The sequence below is a fragment of the Callospermophilus lateralis genome, chromosome 2 (genome assembly GCF_048772815.1).
Source record: "Callospermophilus lateralis isolate mCalLat2 chromosome 2, mCalLat2.hap1, whole genome shotgun sequence".
In the NCBI taxonomy this organism is placed as follows: Eukaryota; Metazoa; Chordata; class Mammalia; order Rodentia; family Sciuridae; genus Callospermophilus; species Callospermophilus lateralis.
This window is the reverse complement of record NC_135306.1, coordinates 177531-185511: the sequence shown is the minus strand read 5'-3', so window position 1 is coordinate 185511 and position 7981 is coordinate 177531.

The following is a 7981-nucleotide window of genomic DNA, read 5'->3' as shown; positions in this document are numbered from 1 at the left end:
AAGTTTGAGACAACTTGGTTGAACAGTCTCAAAAGCTGGGGTAGGGGTTGGGGGGGTATATCTTAGTGGCTATGTGCCTCTGTGTTTAATCCCCACAAGTGAAAAATAAATACTAAGAAAGATATGAAAACATATACATCAGAAGTATTTTTATGCAAAATTTCACCAAATCTTTATCTCAGTTCACTAGTAGAAGAGGTGGGACAGAGTAGTCTGGATTCAGGCTCTCACCTTTTGTCATGCTACCATGCAAGGCAGCTGGGGAATTTGACACTGACAAAAGTGGGGTTGGGAGCAGGAAGAATTTTGCTTTCATTTCTGTGCAGCAGCTTCAGCGCAAGTAAAATTTCTACTGTAATCCAAATGAGCATGTATTCCCTGCTGCCTCCCTAAGGTCTGTCTGAGGTCAAAGTGACTGGGTGGAAGTCCCTTTGAACTGTGTATAGAGAGGAATAAATTAGGAGGAATGTACCTGTAAATTCCTGCTGCTTAAATCTTGATGAAAAAGCTTTTTGGGATCTCTCCACTAAGCTAAGGCGGGGGGGCGGGGGAAGCACCCAGAGAAACACCTGAAGTTAAGATGTAGATAGTACTGAAGAGGAGGCTGGTGGACATATGACATCTCTACAAATCCACTGACTCTTTATGTCTTTCCTGGTGCTCCTCCTCTTACAAGCTAAGCAGTTTCATGCCATGCTGCCTGCAGACTTAGCTATCCAATTTCTCAGAACACTAATTAGGATGGCAGAACCTAGAATACAAAATTTGAGCAAAATATCCAACAGAGAGAGCATAGCTTGAGTATGCATTCCAGCACCTTCCCACAAAACAGCACTGACAGCCACAGCTTGCGCGCGCGCGCGCGCACACACACACACACACACACACACACACAATACATTTAAAAAAACCGTTTTAGTAACTACAGGGGACAGAAAACTAGAAAATGTAGAACCATTGGAAATAAAACTAGAAAATGTAGAACCACTTTGGAAAGAAAACTGAAAAGTGTAGAACCACTGCCCTCTGGTGGAAAAAAAGCGACAGTGAAAGCCAGAAGTATATCAAGCACAGAGAAGCTGGTGCACCCATGGGTTGACACCAGCAGGGCTGGGGAGGACTTTACTTGTTTCTATGAAGGTAAACAAGGAAAAGGAAAAATGAGATGAAAGCAGATAAATGCCAGGGATTTGAGGAGATGACATAGGACACCCAGCTGGTCATTACTACTTTCTACTTAGCTTCCTTTGGCTTTCTACTGATTTTTGCTCAGTAACACCAGAGGTTAAAAAGAGACACCAGGCCTGCATGCTATCAACCTATCTGTTGCTGCTGCAGCTGCCACTCTGAAAAGCAGGTGCCAGTGTGAAGCCCAATTGCCCCTGTATGGTGTGAGGGGTGGAAAGCAGCAGGTGTGAGGGAAAGAAAGCAAGGCTCAGTACAAGAGCTGGCAACAGTGCATTTGCCTGTTACTGGAAATTTTAATGAAGCAAAAATAAAGGTATTTTCAAATGCCTCAACTACATGCCTTTTTTTTCCGTACACCTGCAGTCTGTGACGTTAGCCATGTATCTGAGAAATGAGCACAGGTGGTCCTCATGTCCCAAACTCATGCACCCTCACCCCTGATTTGTACTTCAGACTGGCTATAACTGAATTTAAACAGAGAGGGAGCAATAGTTATTTGTTAGTGTATTGCAAAATATGGCACCATAATCAAAATTTTCACAGAGATCACCATAGATTTAAACAGAAAGTGTTTCTACAAGGATCTGCCCAACAATCATTTGGGCAGCCTCAGAGGAATTCCACTCATGTTTTTAGCCATGGTGGTCAAGGTTCAGCCTTTAGTTAGCTCTTGTAATTCTCATGTGTTTTGCCTTTAAATTTCTGTTCATGCCTTAACATCATTGCCTACAGTTACAACCCAAGGCATTTTACCACTGCAGTGGTCAGGTGCTGTTATTGTTGGGGTTTCTGTTGGGGTACCTGTTGGGGTTCTAGTCCTGAGCAAGACACACAGAAGTAACATGCAAAGGACAGAATTATTGAAGGTGAAGGTGAAGGAGGTGGAGTGGAATAGGTTGAGAGAGATTCTCAAAGTCCACAAATCTAGAAGGTCTAAAAAGCAACTTCTTATATACTTAGCTGTAAACCATTCACTTCCCTAAACAGACCTCATTTAAAACCTTAATCCATTTGCTCCTATTGGTTATCTTGATTAAAATAGCATCTGAATTTTTCCCCATTGGTTACTTCAGAAAACTTAATTAGAATACTCTCCAGTTCAAACCCCTTGGTTGTTTTAGAATGCCAAACCTGAGGCAGGAGTTGCCATGGTGATAAGTCTTTAGTGGTGGGAGTTGTCATGGCAATGAGACATAGGAATGTGATGACCCATCTCCCTCTAGTTCACAAGTGGCATTTTTTTCTTACCTGCCTCTGGCATCTTCTAGTACCTGAAATTCTACATCAAAGTACCATCATTGGAAAAGAATATCATTCCCCAAGAATAACAATTAATCTTTGGTAATTTTTTTTTCTTTCTTTTTTTTTTACACTAACATTTTCTATGTTGTGTTCCATCTAGTATTATCCCTTCTCAGTTCTGTGCATGGCTTCTTCCCAGTCCCCTTTTTAAATTTTGGTGTTTTCTGACAAAAGATGTCAAGTACATGTGCTAAATGGGTTGTGAAGTTGGGGTTCAGGTCCTTGGTTATTGAAGGTGACAGTGAAAGTAGCACTCTATGAGTGTAAAGTGGAGTGGGCCAAGCAAGAGAGAAGCTCAAGGCTCACATTTCTGTAAAATTAGTCTTACATGCTGAGCATGAAGAAATCACTCCCCTACACAGACCTGATTGAAGAACTTACCCCATTTGCTCCCATTGGTTATGAAGAGCATCCACTATTCCCTCATTGGTTACTTTAGAAAGCCAAAATTGAATTCTGCCTGCTTTATCCTCATTGGTTATATTAGAATGACAAAACTGAGGCGGGAGTTGCCATGGCGATAAGTCCTTTGGCGGGAGTTGTCATGGTAAATAGGGACGTGATGATTAATCTCCTTGTCTTGTCATCCTGTATCAATGTATTGGTAACCTGCCTCCGCCATATTGGAGTACTTGAACTCTAACATCTGCAGGGTGGGAAGCGAAACAAAGCGATTCCCATTATTATAGTATCCATTTAAAAATGAAATATTCCTCATACCGTGAGCTCCTGCCAAAAAGCCTGGGAAGCGAATCTGGTACACTCCTTCGGGTTTCCTCTATTTTACCAAGATCTTGGGATCAAAAGAAACAGGAAAAAGGATAGTGGAGGCTTCTGGGCCACCCTCCAACTTTTAAGCACCTTGAGATCAATTAGGTTTTATCCGGACTGTGCAGGTGTTTCACAAAAGCTTTCTCCCTGCCTCAATTGCCCTCGGCCAAACAGATGCCACCACACCACGCCCTGCCCCGGAGGTCCCAGGATTACCCCCACCCACCTCCCAGCAGGCCTGATGGGTGTGCACACGCATGCCCTGGGGCAGCAGCACAGTTCAGTGACAGTGCTGATCAGCATGGCGTCTGGAGGGTAGTGATGGGGCCTTCTGAGCAGCTGCAAGCATTTGGCGTTCACCATGGACACAGCATTTGTGTTGCGCTCCAAGGTGAGAGTCCTCTGAAGAGCAGCTGAACTTGTGCCCAAGAGCTCTTTCTGGACAAGATCGAGAAGGTAAGGTAAAATTCAAGCCAACTTTGTTCTCTGTGACATTTTGCCATTCATTATTCCATACTGGGGTTGAGCTTTGTCACTGTGCCCATACCTTCTGGAGAAGCACACTGTGGGTAAAAGCATGCTAACGCTCTATGTTCCACGATTCCCATTGAGGCTGAGGAGCGAGAGCTACACCTTCTGAGAGACAGGTCCGCTGGAAAACGTTGTTTAAACGTTTAAACAAGTATTCAAACATTGCTTAACAGTAATATTCTTACAAGGTGAATTTTGGAAACTTAGGGGTGTTGATTACTAAGTCGTCTTGAATTTGGCCAAGGTCCTTCTGTGCTTCTGCTCTGAAACTCCCCCCAGGCCAGATTCCTTTGTCCCCAGGAGCACCCACTTTACCTCTGGGGATCTTCAGAAATCTGGTTATAAACTTCCATCAGACTGTGAAAGTCGCTATGGCAGGACAGTTGATAACTGTGAAGGAGGCATCTTTGTTCTGAGAGGCTAAGTGATAGGCTCATTTGCCTGAAGTGTTTTTTAAAGACCATTTTAAAGACTGGATTTTGATGGAGACAGAGATATCTTTAAGTTGAGTGACTTTTAAGCTCTTATTGGATGACACTAGCAGCCTACTGCTGATATGTTTCTTAATTTTTGTCTCATAAATTTGAATAGAACACACAGACAACAGAGGAAGGCAAGAGTGAAAGCAGTAAGATTCATGTAAATAAGTAAAAATGACAGAACACTTAGAATGCTAAATAAAGGGAACCTGATAACCAGTTTACAGGTAGATACACAAGGCTAGTATTGAGGCTGTTGGTTAAAATTTGTGGTCAATAAATTTTGGAAATGTACAAAGGCTATAAGCTTGGCCCATGACCTTTTAATTCGATTTCACATTTAAACAATTGAGTTTGAATCTTACTGTATAATCCAATGAGTCAAGTCACTCTTCCAATTATCCACCATTACCTGAAAGAAACTTGTTTGGAAAGATTGTACAAGCTAACCTCCTGGAGATGCCTTTGCATTTATTAGAGAAATGTTAATTGGGTCCATTATCCTCATTGACTGACTTTATTATGTTTAGCCTTATTAACTGCTACGAAACAGGAAAACCAAATTCTTTCTTTTTTTTTCTTTTTTCTATTTTGTAGGTAGATTGTATGTCCAGTTCTGAGAAGTGTCTGTTCACCTTCTCAGAGGCTGTTCATCTTCCCATTTTTTTATTTTTTTTTTTTTTGGTACAGAGACAGGCGGAAACACCGAGCCCAAAGACCAGCAGATCAAATTCCCCAGCCACCGATTTCGACGGGTTTTTACATGTTTCTGTCAATTCCTCCATTCTCTGGATGGATCGGACCGTGGCCTAGCAGCTAGTCTGCCTGTCTAATAGTGGCTTCACCGTGGTGGTTTCGGTTTTGAAGTCCCACACTGCCCGTGTCCCCCGCCGGATTCTCTAGGGGTGCTGGGCCGATCTGCCTGCGTCTCGTGCCCGCCGCTGTCGGGGGGGGGGGCCCTGGCGGGGCGACCCGGCTGGTGGGACGTGTCCGGGTGACTTTCTACGACCCCTGCGGAGCGGATCCCGCTGACGCCGACCGAGGTTCCGCGTCCCTTCCTCCTGATTTGGTTGACGGTTGTCGAGCTCCCCCTGGTGGCCGCTTTTATAGGAGCGTCGGATCATCGGAAGTCTCCAAGGCGTGATATTCGGCGGCGGTGGCCGAGACAGAGTTCCAGGAGCTGGGCGGCGCCAGCGGAACTGTCTCGGTCACGCTGGGCTGGGCCGTTGTGGCCCGTTGGCGGGATATTGGACCTGCAGGCTTACTGTGTGTGTGTCGGTTGTCTTCTCTCCCTGCACGGTCCGGGCCGCGGGCGCCTCGGGTGGCAGTCTGAGCGGTTCCTTCGCCGCCACGGGCTTCGCTTTGCCCGGTCTGGGTCGGTCGCCGGGACTTCTGTCTTATTTTTCTCCCGCTTCCTCTCCCTCTCCCTCTCTCTCGCGGGTTTTGGCCGCGGGGCTGCGGGGCTTCACCGGGCGGGCCAGGCGGGTGTGCTCGCCCGGCCTTGCCGCATTGCCTCTTCGGGGGCCCGCTGCCCGGGGCTTGTCCTGTTGGCTACGCCCGGCGTCCTTCGGACGTGTTCCCCGTCCGCCCTTCCCCCCCCCCCGGTCCTGCTCGCTGGGGATGGCGGTCCCCGTCTCTTGTCTTTGCCTTCGTCAACGAGGGTCGACCAGTTGTCCCTAGGGGCTCTGGATCTCGGTGATGGGCTCGATTTCGCGGTCCGCTGACCGTGACTGTGTTCAGGGAAGGCGGCAGTGGTGAGTGAACTGTTCCCGGTTGCCCCGGTCGCGATTGTTTTGGCCCGAGTTGGCCGTTTTCTGCCATCGGGTAGGTGCTGACACGTTGTCCTCTGGCGGCACACGCCAGAGCGAGGGAGCTTGGGCCTCCGGGTGCGTGCGGGGCTCTGGGCTGATGGGGTGGCCCGGACCCGTTCCCTCTTGAGCTGCTTGCCTGGGCCTGCGTGCGACGGCTCTTTGGCGCACCTGGAGCGCCCTCGCGGTGGTGCCGCCTCTGGCCGGCCGGCCTTCTGGCGCCGGAGGGCGGCGGGGGTAGGTGGCGGGTGGTCCTTTACCGCCCGTGCGCTCCTCGCTGCGGGCACCGAGGGTGGCGTGACGACGCTTGCTTCCATGGCTCCGAGCCGCGTGTCAGGCGTTCCCCGTTCCGTGTCGTCGGCCGCTCTCCCTGGGGTGTGGGGCCGGCGAGGCCGTAGCAGGCTCCTCTTAGAAGCGGTCCTCGCCGGGTCTCCCCCTGCTCCCTGGGCCTCTCCCGCCCACTCTGCTGATCGATGTGGTGACTTTGCGCTCTCCTGGGCTGGACCAAAGCCGCGCCAGGCGAGGGACGGACATTCATGGCGAATGGGCCGACTCTTCTCGTCCTGCCCGCGGGCCCCTCGCCTTGCCTCCCCGCCCGTTCGCGGTGCGGGGAAGGGCGGGGGTGCGGAATCCGGCCTCGACCTCGCTCCTGGGGTCCTCTGACGTAGCGGGTGCTTCTCGCTCGCCGCCCTCCCTGGGCGGCCAAGGGCCGTGTGTGGCCCTCCCCGGCGCGGGGAGGGCTGCCACCGTGCTGCCTCGGCGCGACGGTGCGCCTCTGCTTCGGTGCTCCTGGGGCGCTCCGGGTTGTTTCCTGAGGTGCCTGAGGCTGAGCCGGTGTGTGCTGCTCCCGATCCCAGTGCCGCTGCCGCGGCCGGCCGCCGCCTCGCTGTCGGTCTCGCCCCGTCCGTGGGGGTTTCCGAGGCGAGTGCCTGACGGGAAGAGCGGTGTCGCTTCTTTCGGGGGATCGAGGCGGTAAGCTCGGCAGCGTTGCCCGTTCCCTCTCCGGGGGGAGGGTGTCGCGTTGTCGTCCCCAGCGCCGAGTGGCGTGGGGAGTGTTAGGCGAGCGGGCGCCCGGGCGCTCTTCCCTCTCTCCGGTGGGGGGAAGGAGACGTTGCCCGGGCGTGTGAGCGATTGTGGCGGGACGCCGAGCTGGGGCCGGTCGGGCCCCCGAGGCGATGGGGCTTTGGGTGTCCCCGGCCGCGAACGCTCAAGAAGCCTTGTGCTTGCCTGTACCGCAGATCCCCCCTCGTTGTCTCGGCGGCCGGTTGGCAGAGGGGCTGGGTTGGGTGCGGCCCACCCTCAGTGAGGAAGTTTCTCTAGCGATCCGTGAAGGGCGTGCCTTGTGTGGGGGTACCGGATTCCCCCGTTGGCCGCCCCCTGCCTTTTGCGCTACGCTACCGTCGGTGGTGTGTGTGTAGGCGAGAGTCCCCCCTCCCCGCCGTCTGGGAGTGCAGGGGTCCGCCGGCCCCCCGCGGGTGGGGGCCGAGCGCCTGCTCTTTGTGCCTACCGCGGCCCACGCCTCCCCCCTTCGAGTCGGGGGAGGGTTCCCGCTGGGCCTTGGCCGGGCCTTCTGGCGCGCGTGGGGCCACTGTGTGGGTCGCTGGTGCCGCGTGTGTGCGCGGTGGCGGTGGGGCGCTGTTCGCGCGGCCGGGGGTTGAGGGGCCGCGTCCCTCTTTCCCCCGCGCCCGCTGCGAGTGTCCCTCTGCCCGCTCCCGGTCCCGAGCCGGCGGGCGACCTGCGTGCGTGTGCGCTGGCCCGGGGCGCGGCCGCCGCGGCCCCCCTGGGAGCGTTCCGCGGGCGGTGTGGTGAGCGAGTGGACCCTGGAGCTGGAGAGGCCCAGGTCGTGGGACTCGTCCGGCCCGAGGTTGTGGCGTTGCATGCTGGCGTTTGGAGGCCAGGCGC